At 43.3% G+C, this 18,922-nt stretch overlaps 1 long non-coding RNA gene across 1 annotated transcript in view; it reads right to left on the minus strand.

Annotated features, from left to right (window-relative positions):
• Positions 1–1,466: 1,466 nt before the first annotated feature.
• The window catches only part of LOC136326325 (uncharacterized), a 42,596-nt gene continuing 25,140 nt past the window's right edge, over positions 1,467–18,922 (minus strand). Inside the window, exon 3 of the long non-coding RNA XR_010729425.1 lies at positions 1,467–2,578. This is a non-coding gene — a long non-coding RNA (uncharacterized lncRNA). The remainder of the gene's footprint in view (positions 2,579–18,922) is intronic.

Genomic DNA, 18,922 nt, shown 5'->3' on the forward strand with positions numbered 1-18,922 from the left:
CCCTCCACTGCACCACAGCAGCCTCCAGCCCAAAGCTGGGCCACAGGGCAGAAGGCCATTGGCGGCAGCCCCGCACCTTCCTCTTACACCCCACCCCAGGGGCTCAACAGCTTGTTTTCTAGAGGAGTCCTCTGCCCAGAACCCACCATCAAGAAGGTCATGGTGTTTAGAGAAAATAGACCAAGACTCCAGAGTCTAGAGATGACAGGAAAGAAAAAGACCACCATTACCATAAAGGAAAAAAAAAGTGTTCAAAAGTAATTTGCAAAATAAAAGTTTAGTTTGGAAGTGTTGGTCAAATAAGTTTGTAAATATGATATATATGTTTGCTCGCTAGTAGTTTGTATTGGGTGTGAGGGACAGGCTGTAAGCAGGCATAGTCATTATAGCCTAAGGCCGTGATGGCGAACCTATGACACGCGTGTCAGCACTGACACATGTAGCCATTTTCCATGACATGTGGCCATATGCAACCGCATACCAGAGAAGTATGGGGCCGCATGCCGAGAAGGACATTTCATCCTTGGCTCCTGCACGGCCAAGTGCAGGAGCCGAGGATAAAAACATTTGCTGTAGTGTAGACACTCTGTGCTGAAGGTCTGTAGCCCAAAACAACAGAACTCTGGCACAAAGCGTCTAGTTCTAGGACTTCCGGTTAGGCCGTTAGGGGATATTTGACCTCACTTCCGGCTGGCAGAGCAGGGAGCAGTGAAATGCCATGGGGGACACATCTCTGGGGGGCCTGTGATTGCCTTTACCAGCAACCACATAACCACAGCAACCATCATCCAATCTACTGTTCTGGGGTGTCATGGATTTCTAATTGACCATCATTACTGAGATAAGTGAGGGGGAGACTGGGAGAGGCGAGGGCCTGCGCTATGGGTGCTGTTTCCCGCCATTAGAAATAGCAGCAGCCATCTTAATTTACATAAGATGCAACTTGAAGAATTTCAAGACAGCATCTAGGCTCAGGTGTTTGTCTACTTGAAGTCAAAGCTTAAGAATCTGAAAGGTGCTTCTTGGAGAATCAAGAGGAGTGCCACTATGAACAGAAAATTTGGAGTGCCTGGAACTGATTACTAGACGCTTTTAGCACCCTGAAAAATATAGCAATGGCTTTATTCACAATTTTTCCCTCTACATACTTTTGTGAAACCTTATTCTCAGCATTAAATAATATCAAAACCAACAAAAGAAACAAATTGACAGATGAAGTTAGTAGCACATGCTTGGGCTCAAAGTGTACAAAATACCAACCTTCAATTGAAGATTTAGCCAATAAAATTCGTCAACAAAAAAGTCACTAATAGGCAGGTTAGTTAAAGAATTCCCCCTCCCCCTCACTTATCTTAGTTCACAGCACCCCACACAAGTTAAATAATATCAAGACCAACAAAAAAAAACTGACTAAAAGATGAACAAAGAACTAAGCAGGTAAGTTAAAAAATTAGTTTTGGGTTTATTGAATACAGTTATATATTACAACTATACATTTTTGTTATTTAAACTATAAATATTGCGAAATTATGGTTTTTTTCTCAAAGTGACACACCACCCGAGTTATGCTCGGTTTTTTGGCAAATTTTGACACACCAAGCTCAAAAGATTGCCCATCACTGGCCTAAGGCTTAGTTCTTTGTTTTTGTTTTTGTTTGTTTGTTTGTTTTTGTATTTTTCTGAAGCTGGAAACGGGGAGGCAGTCAGACAGACTCCCACATGAGCCCGACCGGGATCCACCCGGCACACCCACCAGGGGGCAATGCTCTGCCCATCCAGGGCGGTGCTTTGTTGCGACCAGAGCCACTCTAGTGCCTGGGGCAGAGGCCACGGAGCCATCCCCAGTGCCCGGGCCATCTTTTGCTCCAATGGAGCCTCAGCTGCGGGAGGGGAAAAGAGAGACAGAGAGGAAGGAGAGGGGAAGGGGTGGAGAAGTAGATGGGCGCCTCTCCTGTGTGCCCTGGGGGGGAATCAAACCCGGGACTTCCGCACGCCAGGCCGATGCTCTACCACTGAGCCAACTGGCCAGGGCGAGGCTTAGTTTTAAGACTAAGTCTTTCCCACCCTAAGTGACTTTGTATCAGAGACTTCCTTGTTTATATATTGGATTAAAGGTTTTTATTTCTACACTATAAAATGGGGCAGACCGGGAGCTTGTTCTCTCTCAGTTCCTGAGATTAGCATTAGAGAGGAGAGCAGAGAAAGGCCATGTGGGGAAGTGGAGAAGCAGCCAAGATGCCACCAGTGCTGAGTGAGAAGCCAGTTTGTGCAGAGTTTGTGCAAAGAGAAGGAGATGGAGAACAGAGATGAATAAGGCTGGTGAGGTATAAACCTTTGATTCTAGGAAACTCAGATAAGTCAGTGGCTTTAGGAGCCCTGAATGGAAAGGGAAGTGTTTTCCAACTGTATGTATTTCTTGCCTGCCGGGTGCAAGCTAGGATTAAAGCTAATGGCCCACCAGTTCTTGGCACCGCTGTTTCATTACTGTCTGTCCGAATCAAACTTGAACCTGCATGGGCCAGGCGGCTGTAATGGTGGCCGTGGCCTCTGGCCATACAGGAAGATTGCAATTTTCCATCTGTAAAAAAAAAAAAGAAAAGAAATGAACATATGTATATACATATATATATAATTATATATAATACTATATATAGTAATAATATATAGTAATATATTATTAATATATATAATAATATATTATTATATGTAATAATAATATATATAATATAATATAATAGTAATAATATATAGTAATATATATATTATATATATACATAATACAAGTGGCCAATAAAAAGGTAGAGAAAAAAAGGGTTCTTGCTACAATGTAGGGAGTTCAGCACTCAGGTGGCATCAAATAAAGTAGAAACTTTAGCCCTGGCCGGTTGGCTCAGCGGTAGAGCGTCGGCCTAGCGTGCGGAGGACCCGGGTTCGATTCCCGGCCAGGGCACACAGGAGAAGCGCCCATTTGCTTCTCCACCCCTCCACCGCGCTTTCCTCTCTGTCTCTCTCTTCCCCTCCCGCAGCCAAGGCTCCATTGGAGCAAAGATGGCCCGGGCGCTGGGGATGGCTCTGTGGCCTCTGCCCCAGGCGCTAGAGTGGCTCTGGTCGCAACATGGCGACGCCCAGGATGGGCAGAGCATCGCCCCCTGGTGGGCAGAGCGTCGCCCCTGGTGGGCGTGCCGGGTGGATCCCGGTCGGGCGCATGCAGGAGTCTGTCTGACTGTCTCTCCCTGTTTCCAGCTTCAGAAAAATAAAAAAAAAAAAAAAAAAAAAAAAAAAGTTTGTTACGGCGACATTGTAGGGGCTCTGTGTTCATGGGTGTATAACTTGAAACCACCTTTTAAGAGAGTCATGTGGTCTCTGGCATGTGAGGGCCTTAATGTTATTGATTGTCTTTGATTCCACAATTTCATTTCTAGATATTTATTAAAGAAAAATTTATAAATAGGCACAAAATATATATTTAAGAATAGTCATGATCTGTGTTTTATAAGAAACAACTTAAATAGCAAAGAGGGGGATGATTCAATGAGCAATGGCACCTTTATTTAGTGAAATTCTTTGCTATTTTAGAATCTTAAAGAGGGTGTGAAAACCAGATAAAAATAAACAATGCACTTTATATAAAGTAATCCCTATATTATAAAAAGAAAAAATCCATATAGAGGGACACTATAACAAAGTGAGTAAAATCCCAGGTTCCAGAGTCAGAGAGCTTTTTCCCCCCCATGTTTTATTTCTATTTGAGAAATTGATTATTTGTAGGGGTTAGGGAAATAATGGAATAAGAGATACAAATTAGGGAAAAACTAGGCATTGCAAATTCCATGACCCCCCAGAACTTCCCACTCTGATACTCATCAAACTTTGAGTCTGTGCCTGCAACTGTCTTTCACAACTTCCGTGACCTTGGGCAAGTCACCTAACTTCTCTGGACCTTGATTTTTTCATCGGAATTTAGAAATAATAATGGTACCTTCCTCACTGATGTTTGGAGGATTGAATGAGTTAAGAAACACACTATAGTAAGTTGTACAGTTATATGTTAGCCATTATGATCACTACTTACATATGTGCATAAAAAATGCCTGAGAACATATACAATCTAATAATTGCTTCTGTAGGTGATATTATAGTAATGTTTATTCTTTTTCTGATATCGTAATTTTCTAAATTTTTTTTCATGTACCATAATGACTTTAATAAGAAAAAATATATATTACTTAATTAAAATAAAAAAAAATCTGGGGCCAACTTTTTAGGAAAAAAGATAAGAAATAAAAATCTAGACCAAGATACAGGAACTGATCATTTACTAAAAAAATAGGGTGAGGGTGCCTTAGACTATGAAAAGCCAAAACCAGGGGAAATCAAAAAGAGTATTCAGACACTGATGATTAATTTAATGTACCAATTTGGCTAGGCCATGGTGCCCAGTTCTTTGGTCAAACATTAGTCTAGATGTTACTGTAAAAAAAATTTTTTTTTTCATTTTTCTGAAGCTGGAAACAGGGAGAGACAGTCAGACAGACTCCCACATGCGCCCGACCGGGATCCACCCGGCACGCCCACCAGGGGCGACGCTCTGCCCACCAGGGGGCAATGCTCTGCCCATCCTGGGCATCGCCATGTTGCGACCAGAGCCACTCTAGCGCCTGAGGCAGAGGCCACAGAGCCATCCCCAGCGCCCGGGCCATCCTTGCTCCAATAGAGCCCTGGCTGCGGGAGGGGAAGAGAGAGACAGAGAGGAAAGCGCGGCGGAGGGGTGGAGAAGCAATGGGCGCTTCTCCTGTGTGCCCTGGCCAGGAATCAAACCCAGGTCCTCCGCACGCTAGGCCGACACTCTACCGCTGAGCCAACTGGCCAGGGCAAAATTTTTTTAAACATTTAAATCAATAGACTTTGAGTAAAGCTGATTACTCTCCATAATATGGGTGGGCCTCATCTGATCAATTGATGGCTTTAAGAAGAAAAGGCTGAGATTTCCCAAGGAAGAGTGACTTCTTCCTTCAGACTGCTTTTGGACTCATGATTAAAACATCAACTCTTGCCAGAATTTCCAACCTGCTGACTGTCCTGTGAATTTCAGTCTTGCCAGCCCCATAGTTTCTCAAAATAAATTCTCTATTAGTCTGTTTCTCTGGTGAACCCTGACTAATATAAAGAAACCAGTGGGCATGATTCCAACATAGGACTTGACCTTCATAGCCTCCCAGGACTGGTGAGCTGACCTGCAGTTAGTGGTGTCTATAACCCCTTTACTACCTATAGGGACAGTGATTACTATTCTCAAACAAAACCAATCTGATCACTGTTCATGCCTGGAAGTATGTAAGAATATAATCTTCCTAGTTAAGAAACAAAAAAAATTATCTGTCTCCATGCACAGTTATTACAATATTATTGACTATATTTTCTGTGCTATACACTATTTTTTGTGGCTTATTTACTTTATAACTGGAAGTTGGTACCTCTTACTAGACTTATTGTGGTGATTCTATGATAAGGTATATATATATATATACATATAGAATCACTAAGTGATATGCCTGAAACTAATATACTTCAATTTTTAAAAAATCTTAAAACACACACACACACAAGAGCACACCCCTTATAGTGGAGCAGAGTTGGCCCTTCCCCTGCCAGAATACCTGGAGGACTTCACTTCCACTCTGCTCTGTGAAAGTCTCCTCCCCAGCTACTTAGGACTCCATCCTTAGTAAAACCTTTGAACTCAGTTCTTAGAAATAGACAGCAAAAAAACTTATTAAAAATTATGTAACCTACATTATTGTATAAATTATTTGAACTTTGTTAAAAATATATTAACTTAAGAAAAATTGCATTCTCAACAAACTACAAAACAATTTAAACAGTGCTTCAGGAGTTACAGTTCCTTCTGTAAGGTCGGTTGGCAATGGGGGAAGGTCACGTGGGGAACCAGGCCTGGGAACTCTGGCTGGAACAACCCACACCCGTGCCCGCTGAAAGAAACTTCCCAGGAGCCCTTTGAAAAAGAGCAACTGTCTGTCAGCCAATGAAATTTTATCACATCATATCAACCTGACCACTCTACCGATGCTATAAATTACCCCCAAACAGGGGAGGCGGTGTGACTTCTCTGGCCCCTGTCTTCCGGACCAGAGAACCTCGTCCGGGAAGCACTGTACTAAATAAAGCTTTTGCTTATCCACACTTGGTGGCTACGCCCTTCTCTCTTCCTTGGTGGGATAATACCTTACACCTTCCTCACTGGACTGGGTGAACCAGGCAGGTGTGGTCCTATCTGGATTTTCCTCTTGTGCTATTCTGGTTCTGTGTCACCTGTTAGTCTCTTCTTTGTCAGCATAACTCCCAATAGTCACACCTTTGTACCACAAGCTTTTACAGAAAATGCAGAAAATTTTTAGCATTCTACTTGCAATTGGTCAAAGTCCAAAAGTTTCATCAATTGTAATTTAAACTACTTCTGGTCCAGTTGTGATACTGAACAGATATAGTTGTTGTAACTTAAGAAGATTTGTCTTTGTTGGGCAGATAAATATATTATGCTCACTTTGTTAAAGATGGCGCTGCCCACATGAAACTTGTCGGCCAGGTGATATTAATGTGTGTTGGGGGCGGGCTGTGGGCAGGCAGAATTCTTGTAGCCTGAGGCTTGGTTTTAGGACTAAGCCTTTCCCACCCTTTTTGATGTGGGGTGGTACAATCCCATCATGCCCCAGATAAGTGACTTTGTATGATATTAGACACTTCCCTATTTTGTATATTGGATTAAAGGTTTGGATTTCTACACTATAAAATGGGGGAAGAACGGGAGCTTGCTCTCTTGGTTCCTGAGATTATCATTAGAGAAGAGAGCAGAGAAAGGCCACATGGAGGAGGGAAGAAGCAGCCAAGATGGTGGAGTGTTGAGTGAAAAGCCAGTTTGTGCAGAGTTTGTGCAGGGAGAAGGAGATGAGGAACAGAGGTGAATAAGTCTGGTGAGCTAGAAACCTTTGATTCTAGGAAACTCAGATAAGTCAGTAGCTTTGTGAGCACTGAATGTGAGTGGGTTTTGGAGCCCAGTGGGTATTTTTACTTGCCCGCCAGGTGCAAGCTAGGATTAAAGATGATGGCCCACCAGTTTTTGGCTCCGTTGTTTCTTTACCGACTGTCCGAATCCAATGCGAACCTGCATGGGCCGGGTGGCTGTGATAGTGGCCCTGGCTACTGGCTTTACAGTCTTACTGATGAACACATACATAACACACACATCCAGATAATTCAACTGTGTTACATTTTAAACCATTATAGTCCTCCATCATGACCATAGGAACCTCTCGTTTAGAGGAAGGAAACCCTCCTTGAGTTAAGAGGCTTCAAGGATATTTTATAATTTAGGCCAAGCATTCAGAGAGAGTTTGTAAATATGGTTTTTATACTTCTGTGTAATTTACAACAGCTCAAGGTGGCTAATCAATCATAATTCTGCTTAGGAAGGGCTATATATTGTAAATGAAGAGGTTTTCATACTTAGAAGGTTTTGAATAGAAGAAGGAAGGAGACTTGGACCCCCTCCCTTCTCTACACGTAGATGAAAGAAGGTAAAACAGCCAGGAATGTAGGAGGGAGAAAGAGATTTGAGTAGCCCTTTCCTCTCCCTTTTTCTTTCTCCTTAATAGGCAATTTACAAATGATGATCCTCTGGCATCCTGTAAGCCCTCTCCCGTCCTAAAATCATGTGATTGACGTATGTACCTCAAGACAAAGGAATCACGAGACCCATGAATGTGAACTTGTGTTCTGTAAAGGGTATATAAGATGTAAGAAATCTAATCTCAGAGAGCACATGTCTTTGGAGCTATAGCCCCGCTTGCTTCACTGGCTTTTATTAATAAATTCTTTTTCCTCTTAAAGTTATCTGAGCATCAATCCTCCGAGGTTTCGCTCTCCTGCAACAGTTTGTTTGTTTAACCACATCGAGTTCTTTTGTGTAAGAACTTTGAGCTGAAGCCCGAGCAGCTTGTGTTCTTTCATCATCAGGGTTCATGACCCACCTTCATAATTGCCATCAGCCATGCATTATCTATTGAGAGCCTACTTTGAACAGTCACTAGAAAAACCATTTATGACTAATTATTTTATTTACATTACACACCATCCATGAATGGAGAGAACAAGATCAGTTCCATTTTTAGAGAAGGGGCCAAGTCTCAGAGAAGGTGAGGAATTTGTCCTAAGCCCTCAGCTCATATGAGAGAGAGCCAGGATGCACCTTGGGGTCCTTTGGCCTTGAAGCCCTCAGTTTTCATTTTAACAGCAACACCGACAACACAAGTGTCATGCTTGTGTAAAGACAGGCTAAGAAGAGAGAGATTCATAAACAAGGAGAGTTGCCCTAAGTTCTTGCTGGTGACAGCAAGAGGCCAAAACCATCTGTTGTCTGTGGTCCCAGGTGATGCCTCAGCCACCATATCTGTGCCTCACAAAGCTGTTTTGGAGAATCTTCTCTTCTATTTAGTCACCCTAATACATGCTAATATTCCAATGTGATATTCCTCATAAATCTTTGTTCCCACATAGCTTAGGGGCTGTGAAAGTGGACTGCATGCTGACAAAAAAAAAAAAAAAAAAAGAAGAAGAAAGGAAGAAAGAAAGATAGAAAGAAAGAAAGAAAGAAAGAAAGAGCACTGTAATCATCATTCGTGGGCATTCACTCCATCCTCTCTCCTCCCAACCCAGCATGAAGGCAAATGTGGATAGTAAGAAGTCCCCTGAGTCAGGGATAAAAAAAAAATGTAGCTCTAGTCCCATCTCCCCCAAAATTATGTGACTTTGGACATGTCACATCACCTCTTTGAAAGGCAGGTGGCTCCTGTGGATGAGGAATAAGAACTTTTCAAGGTGTTTGGGAGAAGTTCTCAGATGCAATAAGTCACCTTAGCCCAGTGGCTGACACACAATCTGTGCACAGTCATTTGTTGCCGAGAGCTTCTTCATCAACAAGAAGCAACGCACTCACAAGGTCTCTTTCAGACTTGGTGGATCATCGCCACCTCCTCATCAGTGTCTTCTAGTTTTCATGCTCAGGGCATTCATTTCTCCTGGGATTTACTCCTAGCTCCTGAGTGAAGGGTTAGCTGGGAGGCCTTGGCTTCTGTGACTGCTTCCTTGAGCTGCCCAATGCTATCATCCAGCCATCCAGCCCCAGCTTATGACCAGTGTCCCTTTATGGTCAGGGACTCAGAACAGTAGTCAGGCCCATACTGGTGTGTATGGAAAAGGGTGACTTCTCTCTTGTCCACTGCTTCTACTTTGCCAACAGATATTTGAAAAAAATAAGAATCACACATGTGTCTAATGTGTATTCTTCATGATTTCCTATGCAGTAATGGTTGGCAGGCACGCAGGTACATGTAACTCTTACAAAAATCACAAAGGCCACCAAGCACCGGAAACTTCCAGCTCAAGAATCAGGGAGTGGAAGCAGGTTTTTAGCACTCATGTAGGAAGAATTTTCCCCTTTCCCTGAGAGTCTCCCCCACACACAGCAGCTCCGCAGGTGAATAACCAGAGGTAGGCTCACTGCAAGGCTGTGTCTAGCTTTTTGCACCACTGTTAAGCCAGTAGCCAAGGCCACCATCATAGCAGCCTGACCCATACAGGTTCAAAGTGGATTCGGACAGTCGGTAAAGAAATAAAGGAGCCAAAATCTGGTGGGCCATCATCTTTAATCCTAGCTTGCACCTGGCAAGCAAATAAAAACACACACTGGGCTCCAAAACCCACTTATTCAGTGCTCACAAACCTACTGACTTATCCGAGTTTCCTAGGATCAAAGGTTTCAAGTTCACCAGACTTATTCACCTCTGTTCCCCATCTCCTTCCTTCTCCCTGCACAAACTCTGAACTAACTGGCTTCTCACTCAGCACTCCACAATCTTGGCTGCTTCTCTACTTCCCCATGTGGCCTTTCTCTGCTCTCCTCTCTAATGCTAATCTCAGGAACTGAGAGAGCAAGCTCCTGGTCTGCCCTTATTTTATAGTGTAGAAATCAAAACCTTTAATCCAATATACAAATAAGAAAGTCTCTGATACAAAATCACTTATCTGAGACATAATGGGATTCCTCATGAGAGCACACCACCCTACATCAAAAGGGGTGGGAAAGGCTTAGTCCTAAAACCAAGCCCCAGGCTACAAGGATCCTGCCTGCTCACAGTCCGCCCCAACACACATTAATATAATCACGCCCATTCCAGGCAAGAAGGGCAACTAATATCACCTAGGCGACAGACTTCCACATGGGCAGCACCATCTTTAACAAAGTGAGCATAATATATTTTATCTGCCCAACAACCACAAAGGTTGTATAAATTGAATATTATTTCCTTCTGTCTTATAGATAACTATGGACTGATCTGCAAACCATAATGCCTAACATTAGCTTTATATTCATGTCTTCTGAAAGGGTTAATGGTATATAAACTAATAGGAAGGTAAATGAATAAAATCTGTGATCAATTATTCTGTGGAAAAATAAACATACCTTTGTTAGTAAATAATCTCCCACTATATTTTTTTTTTTTTTGTATTTTTCCGAAGCTGGAAACAGGGAGGCAGTCAGACAGACTTCCGCATGCGCCAGACTGGGATCCACCCGGCATGCCCACCAGGGGGCAATGCTCTGCCCATCTTGGGGCGTTGCTCTGCCGCAATCAGAGCCACTCTAGCACCTGAGGCAGAGGCCACAGAGCCATCCTCAGCGCCCCTGGGCAAACTTTGCTCCAGTGGAGCCTTGGCTGCAGGAGGGGAAGAGAGAGAGAGGAAGGAGAGGGGGAGGGGTGGAGAAGCAGATGGGTGCTTCTCCTGTGTGCCCTGGCCAGGAATCAAACCTGGGACTCCTGCATGCCAGGCCGACGCTCTACCACTGAGCTAACCGGCCAGGGCCTCTCCCACTATTTTCTTCTAATTTTTATTTTTAGATATTTCAAAGTGTGCCTTGTATTTATTATTTATAGATAAGTGTTCTTTCAAAGATAGATTGGGTGATCCATTTGAACATTCATTTTGTATACATTCCTCTTCTCTGCATTCAAGAGCACTGCTGCTACTTGAAATAACAACACCCTACACACATTTCAGTATTCATCAGTTTCTGATGCACTTTCATACCTAGAGTGTATTACTATTTTACAGATAGGGGAACTAAGGCTCCGAGGAGTGAAAGGAACTTACTCAAAGCCATGGAGCCAGTGAAGTGGTGAATGTATCAGTCTCTCTCGGCTGCTGAGAGTGAGAACCAAGCCTCTGTGCTTTCTTGTCTTCCTAACAGCAAAGCAGTCTAAAGACACTGAGCGTGCACATTTACCGATAGCCAATAGTCCCTGACCTCTATTGTGCACAGCACAATGCACTGCATGTCAACCTCTTCCAGTTAAATACTTTATTTCAAACCCCACAAGTAACTCCCTATTTAATGGCTTTTACCTTTGCACACCCTTGGTGTTCCTTTTGTCATTCAAAGTGCTCAGAACACCCTGTCATCATCCCTTAATCCTCTCTTCCTCCTTGGGTAGGATAGGCACTTTGATCAGTGAAAGAGGAAATAGTTAGAAGCCTACTAACACTAGTGGAGACCAGCACAGACAGGTTTGTAGGGGTTGTAGAGAGCATAGCACCAATCAGTTTGTCCTGACTCATGCTGCAATGGAGCTTTTCCACGTTTAGTCCTGGGAACTCCCTTAGCCTTCAAGCTGAACTATCCCACTCTATCCCCATGAGCACAAGGATGAAGCCAAGTAGCTCTAGGGCAGTGGTTGGCAAATTCATTAGTCAACAGAGCCAAATATCAGCAGTGCAACAATTGAAATTTCTTTTGAGAGTCAAATTTTTAAAACTTAAACTATGATATATGGTGTAAAGCCAGAAGCCACGGCCACTACCACAACAGCATCCCAGCCCATGCAGGTTCACATTGGATTCGGACAGTTGGTAAAGAAACAACGGAGCCAAAAACTGATGGGCCAACATCTTTAATCCTAGCTTGCACCCGGCGGGCAAGTAAAAACACACACTGGGCTCCAAAACCCAGTCACATTCAGTGCTCACAAAGCTACTGACTTATCTGAGTTTCCTAGAATCAAAGGTTTCTAACTCACCAGACTTATTCACCTCTGTTCCCCATCTCCTTCCTTTTCCCTGCACAAACTGGCTTCTCTCTCAACACTCCGCCATCTTGGCTGCTTCTCCTGGTCACATGGCCTCTTTCTGCTCTCTCCTCTAATGATAATCTCAGGAACCAAGAGCACAAGCTCCAGTTCTGCCCCTATTTTATAGTGTAGCTTCACAACCTTTAATCCAATATACAAAATAGGGAAGTCTCTAATACAAAGTCATTTCTCTGAGTCATGATGGGATTGTACCACCCTACATCAAAAAGGGTGGGAAAGGCTTAATCCCAAAACCAAGTCCCAGGCTACAAGGATTCTGCCTGCCCACCACCTGCCCCCAACACACATTAATATCACCTGGGTGACAGCCTCCTTGTAGGCAGCACCATCTTTAACAAAGTGAGCATAATACATTTTATCTGCCCAACATATGAGTAGGTATATTCTTTATCAAGGTAGCGCCCACATGTGGTATTTTGTGGAAGAGCCACACTCAAGTGGCCAAAGACCCACATGTGGCTGTGAGCCGTGGTTTGCCGACCACTGCTCTAGGGGGATTTAACAGGGAGCCAGTCATGATGTGGGGACACTTCACTCAGCCCTCATGATTTCAGATGAAAACTGTTCTCTGGAAGAGTGAGCAGGGCATCCACACCAAGTTATCACACATTTATTACAAACCAGTCTGTGTCAAAGGGGGGCATGATCAAGAAAGGAGGATTAAGCAAATAGAGGAGCAATAAGGATGACAGAGTAAAATCAATGCTATAAAAGGTGCAACAACTTTTGAGACTACTGAAATCAAGCTAAGACATTAAAGAAAGATCTCTGGTTAGAATAATCTGAAAATATATTATGGAGTCAGTGGTGTTTGAGTTTCCTGATTGGATGGAGGTGGAGAGGAAAGCATTCACACCTGGAAAAGGGGTCTGCAGAGGCCAGAAGGCAGTGTGAGCCAGGGCTCTGTGGAAAAGACAGTCCATACTTTTTACCAAAGAGGATGAATGGAATGGGGTTGTTGGTCAAATAAGTTTGTAAATATGATATACATGTCTGCTTGCTTATAGTTTGCATTGGGTGTGGGGGACAGGCTGTAAGCAGACAGGGTCCTTATTGCCTAAGGCTTAGTTTTAAGACTAAAACTTTTCCTCACATGTTTGACTGTTGCATGTTGTGGGGTGGTGCACTCTCATGAGGAATCCCATTATGCCTCAGATAAGTGACTTTGTATCAGAGACTTCTTTGTTTGTATATTGGATTAAAGGTTTTGATTGCTACACTATAAAATGGGGCAGACTGAGAGCTTCCTACACTATAAAATTGGGGCAGACTGAGGTTAGCATTAGAGAGGAAAGCAGAGAAAGGCCACATGGAGAAGAGGAGAAGCAGCCAAGATGGCAGAGTGCTGAAGGAGAAGCCAGTTTGTACAGAGTTTTTGCAGAGAGGAGGAGATGGGGGACAGAGGTGAATAAGGCTGTGAGGTACAAACCTTTGATTCTAGGAAACTTGGATAAGTCAGTGGCTTTGGGATCAAATGGAAAGGGAAGTGTTTTCCCACTGTGTGTATTTCTTGCAAGCTAGAATTAAAGCTAATGGCCCACCAGTTCTTGGCTCTATTGTTTCATTACCATTTGTCCGAATCAAATGCGAACCTGCATGAGCTAGGCGGCTGTGATGGTGGCTGCACATAGCGGGAAGTGTATGTTCTGATTACAATTAAGCCAACAGACCTTGGTACCACCAAAACTTCGTGGCGTTCAGAGCAGGAGCACAGGTGAAGCGGGAAAAGGAAGAATTTCTCCTTCTCCTATTGCAGGAATCAAAGGAGGACAAAAATGCCCAGATGTTGGGCAGATAAAATGTATTATGCTCACTTTGTTAAAGATGATGCTGCCCACGTGGAGGCCATTGCCCAGGTGATATTAATGTGTATTGGGGGCAGGCAGTGGGCAGGCAGAATCCTCATAGCCTGGGGCTTGGTTTTAGGACTAAGCCTTTCCCACCCTTTTTGATGTGGGTGGTACAATCCAATCATGCCTCAGAGAAGTGACTTTGTATTAGAGACTTCCCTATTATGCATATTGGATTAAAGGTTTGGATTTCTACAGTATAAAATAGGGGCAGAATAGGAGCTTGCTCTCTTGGTTCCTGAGATTATCATTAGAGGAGAGAGCAGAGCAGAGAGCAGAAGGAGGCCACATGGAGTAGGCCAGGAGAAGCAGCCAAGATGGCGGAGTGCTGAGTGAGAAGAGAGTTGGTGCAGAGTTTGTACAGGGAGAAGGAAGGAGATGGGGAACAGAGGTGAATAAGGCTGGTGAGCTAGAAACCTTTGATTCTAGGAAACTCGGATAAGTCAGTAGCTTTGTGAGCACTGAATGTGAGTGGGTTTTGGAGCCCAGTGTGTGTTTTTACTTGCCCGCTGGTACAAGCTAGAATTAAAGACTATGGCCCACCAGTTTGTGGCTCTGTTGTTTCTTTACCGACTTTCCGAATCCAATGTGAACCTGCATGGGCCAGAAGGCTGCTGTGATAGTGGCCCTGGCCGTGGCTCCTGGCTTTACACCAGACAACTTGATGAAGGAAGTAGGATTTATTTAGCCAGTGAAGCTGCATGACCCCAAAAGAGGCAACACAATACATGCTCCCCAAAGTTAGATTTCTCACATCTTATATACCTTTACAGCTTAGCTTTCATCTGATTTCTATAACTTCTTTGTTTGCAGGCCTATGTGACTTTCATGTCATAGGGAGGGGAAGGGGAGAGGAGGCCGGAGGGTCTGTCCTTGATAAACCTATCCCTCATTCTTCTTGATGGAGCTGCAGAGTTCATTTCAAGGAACTGATAACAAGCAAGGTCCACACCCCTGTTTTGTTATTTTTCAAACTTTTCTGTCTGCCCTTGTTCCCTCAGTCAAGAACACAAGCTGGAGTGTAAGACCCCAGACATTTCAGGCCCCTTCTCCCCTTTATTCTTCTGGTTTCTCCTCACTCACTCCCACTCCTCCCTAGATAGTCTTTCTCTTTTCCAATAAGGAGGTTGAACCCTTTCAGTTTGCTTGCCCTAAGAGCTTTGCCTATGGGTTGGGCACTTAGGTCTGGGAAATTCAAACTCCCTTTTAAGTGGCAGCTTTCAGCTCTCCTGGCCAAACCAAGGAGGCTAAACCATATTAGTCACATACTCTGGCCTGGATGGGGACTCAGAACAGTGGGCCAATACAACCTGCCAAATTGAGGATTAGGCCAAGAATGTCTAATACATATTCACGAAGTAACTGGGAACTGTCAACAGCGGTATCTTGGTATTGCCTAATCCTCTCTGGCATTTCCAGGGCTGAATTTGAGCATCTAGGCTTCTGAGATGCTCTGACCAGGGCCCAAGTAGGGTAGGTGTGGGAGAAGAGTCTCTAGGTGGGGCACAGAGTACAGAAGGAAGTCTGGAACGGAACTGCCCATTGTTCTTTTTCTCTCTAAGAGCCATGTCTGGCCTGACCACGTAGTGATGCAGCAATAGAGCATTGGACTGGGATGCAGAGGACCCAGGTTTGAAACCTCATGATGGCTGGCTTGAGCCCAAAGGTTACTGGCTTGAAGCCAAAGGTTGCAGGCTTGAGCAAGGGGTCACTCACTCTGCTATAGCCCCCTGGTCAAGTCAAGGCACATATGAGAAAGCAATCAATGAACAACTAAGGTGCAGCAAAGAAAAATTGATGCTTATCATCTGTTGGGCAGATAAAATGTATTATGCTCACTTTGTTAAAGATGACGCTGCCCATGTGGAGGCCGTTGCCCAGGTGATATTAATGTGTGTTGGGGGCTGGCTGTGGGCAGGCAGAATCCTTGTAGCCTGGGGCTTGGTTTTGGGATTAAGCCTTTCCCACCTGTTTTGATGTGGGGTGGTACAATCCCATCATGTCTCTGATAAGTGACTTTGTATTAGAGACTTCCTATTTTGTATATTGGATTAAAGGTTTTGATTTCTACACTATAAAATGGGGGCAGAACAGGAGCTTGCTCTTGGTTCCTGAGATTAGCATTAGAGAGCAGAGTAGAGAGCAGTAAAAGCCACGTGGAGTAGGCCAAGAGAAGCAGCCAAGATGGCAGAGTGTTGAGTGAGAAGCCAGTTTGTGCAGAGTTTGTGCAGGGAGAAGGAGATGAGGAACAGAGGTGAATAAGTCTGGTGAGCTAGAAACCTTTGATTCTAGGAAACTCAGATAAGTCAGTAGCTTTGTGAGCACTGAATGTGAGTGGGTTTTGGAGCCCAGTGTGTGTTTTTACTTGCCCGCCGGGTGCAAGCTAGAATTAAAGACTATGGCCCACCAGTTTTTGGCTCCATTGTTTCTTTACCAACTGTCCGAATCCAATGCGAACCTGCATGGGCTGGGCTGCTGTGATGGTGGCCCTGACTCCTGGCCTTATATCATCTCTCTTCCCTTCTGTCCCTTAAAAAAATAAATAAAGACTCATGCCTGTATCCTGTCCCTCAGTCAGGATGTGTGGGCCAGAGTGGACAGGTAATTTCTCTCATCACCCAAGAAGTCGTCCCTCACCATATCACAGTTCATTTTTCACAGTCTCACTATATCACGGATTTTTATATTGTATATATCTAACTTTGTATTGCAGATTTTTCACTGTATTGCGAGACTTTGCAGTATAGAGATATTTTTATATATTTATTATTTTAATTATTTCTGCAGTAAAATAAGCATTTTCTAGCCTAAAAAATTGAAAACAATATAAAATATATTAATTTACATATTAAAGAATTATTAAATCAAAATAAAGTCTTAAAAATATATAAATAATAAAACAAATATGTGGCCGCTACTTTGCAAATTTTTACCTGTTGGGGGGTTCTGGAACCTAACCCCCGTGATAGATGAGGGACCACTGTACAGCCACAGCTCTCTGGCTTTCAGGCTTGTTTTTGTTCTTTCCTAAGTGCAAAGCACAGGATTATAGAATCTGCTCATCTTCTACTTTTTTGGAAGAGATTTGAATGATCACCCTCTAATCACTCCCCATGGCCAGACCCCGCTCCTACATCTGTATTCTGTGCTCCTGGGTGGAGCAGCTCATTTTATTTTGTGATAAGGTGGCAAGAAACTATAAAACTTAGCATTAGGAATGCCATTTTAAAGAGGAAAAGTCAGGCCTCTTACCCTCTTATTTCTGTAGAGAAAGGAAAGAGAAGAATGCAGGAGGAAGGGCTTACAAGGGCAACCCGGTCAGCTAAGTCATAATTTAACTATAGAGCAAAGAAGATAGAACTTATCTGAAAACCCCTTCCTCTTCTCTTTTCTTAAAAGCCTTTAGAAAAGAATGTTTATGTACCTCAATTAAGAATTCCTACAGTCTGACTCACCCTCCCATTCTAAAGTCATGAGAGTGAAGTATACCTCTAGACCAGGGGTAGTCAACCTTTTTATAGCTACCGCCCACTTCTGTATCTCTGTTAGTAGTAAAATTTTCTAACCACCCACCGGTTCCACAGTAATGGTGATTTATAAAGTAGGGAAGTAACTTTACTTTATAAAATCTATAAAGCAGAGTTACAGCAAGTTAAAGCATATATCTATATAATAATTACTTACCAAGTACTTTATGTTGGATTTTTGCTGTTTGGCAGACTAAATCTTTATAAAACAACTTACTATAGTTAAATCTATCTTTTTATTTATACTTTGGTTGCTCCGCTACCACCCACCATGAAAGCTGGACCACCCACTAGTGAGCGGTAGGGACCAGGTTGACTACCACTGCTCTAGACAAAGGGATCACAAGCCCCTCCTTACCCACCCCAAACAAAGCCCCTCCTTACCTACCCCAACCAGTACATAATTTTGTCTATAAAAGCAGGCTCAGAACTGTATAATACATAATTTGATATTGTGCCCCGCTAGCTAGCTGGGTAATAAACTCTTCTTTTGAAATTTTCCTGTAACTTAGGTGTTTTTGTGGAACTCACTAGTCACTTTACAACATTTTTAGAGGCCTCAGTGAGATCCAGGTGTTCTGTGTTGTTGCAGGAAATAACCTGACAGAGGATAGACACTCAGATAACTCAATTATTAAAGAAAGGAGAATTTATTAAGCTGGTGGCACATGTGGGGCTTGTAGCTCCAAAACACAGGCTCCCAAAAGTTGATTTTCTTACAGGTTATATACCTTTACAGTATCTAAGCAATGTGCATGTGATTTCTTTGTTTAAGGTTTCCCAGGACTCAAGGAGAGGGGAGGGGAAGCTTGAGTGGGGTAAACAAGGGGGAAGGGGTTTCCAGATCACTAGCCATAGTTACATACAGATCTTGCTGTTCTTGTTTGTATTGTAACTATGGGATACAGATAATTTATCACTGGCTGACTTAGTAACCCCAGCTGGCTCATTTCCCTTGTATTCTTTCCATTTCTTTCTTCTCAGGGAAGAGGGGGGCTTGCCCCTCCTTCCACATTCCCCCCATTGATAGTTCAGAATTTCTTTTATACTGGATTCTCACATTCTTTATCTGGTCCCGAGGGAAGGCCTAATAGTAGTGGTGGCTAAATTATACATGGGCTGTGGTTTGTTGCCTCTATCATATTCCTTATGCTGTTTATTAATAATAGGGACAAACACGGACCTATTAAACAAATTCCTAGGAGTAGTAAGGGTTTTAAACCCACCAAAGACTGAGAACCATCCTCCCCAAAAGGCTATTAGGGTTCCATCCATGCCAAACTTGTATGGGTACATGTGCCAGTTTTGTCATCTTCTTGACAAG

This window comes from Saccopteryx bilineata, chromosome 2, assembly GCF_036850765.1.
Source record: "Saccopteryx bilineata isolate mSacBil1 chromosome 2, mSacBil1_pri_phased_curated, whole genome shotgun sequence".
NCBI lineage: Eukaryota > Metazoa > Chordata > Mammalia > Chiroptera > Emballonuridae > Saccopteryx > Saccopteryx bilineata.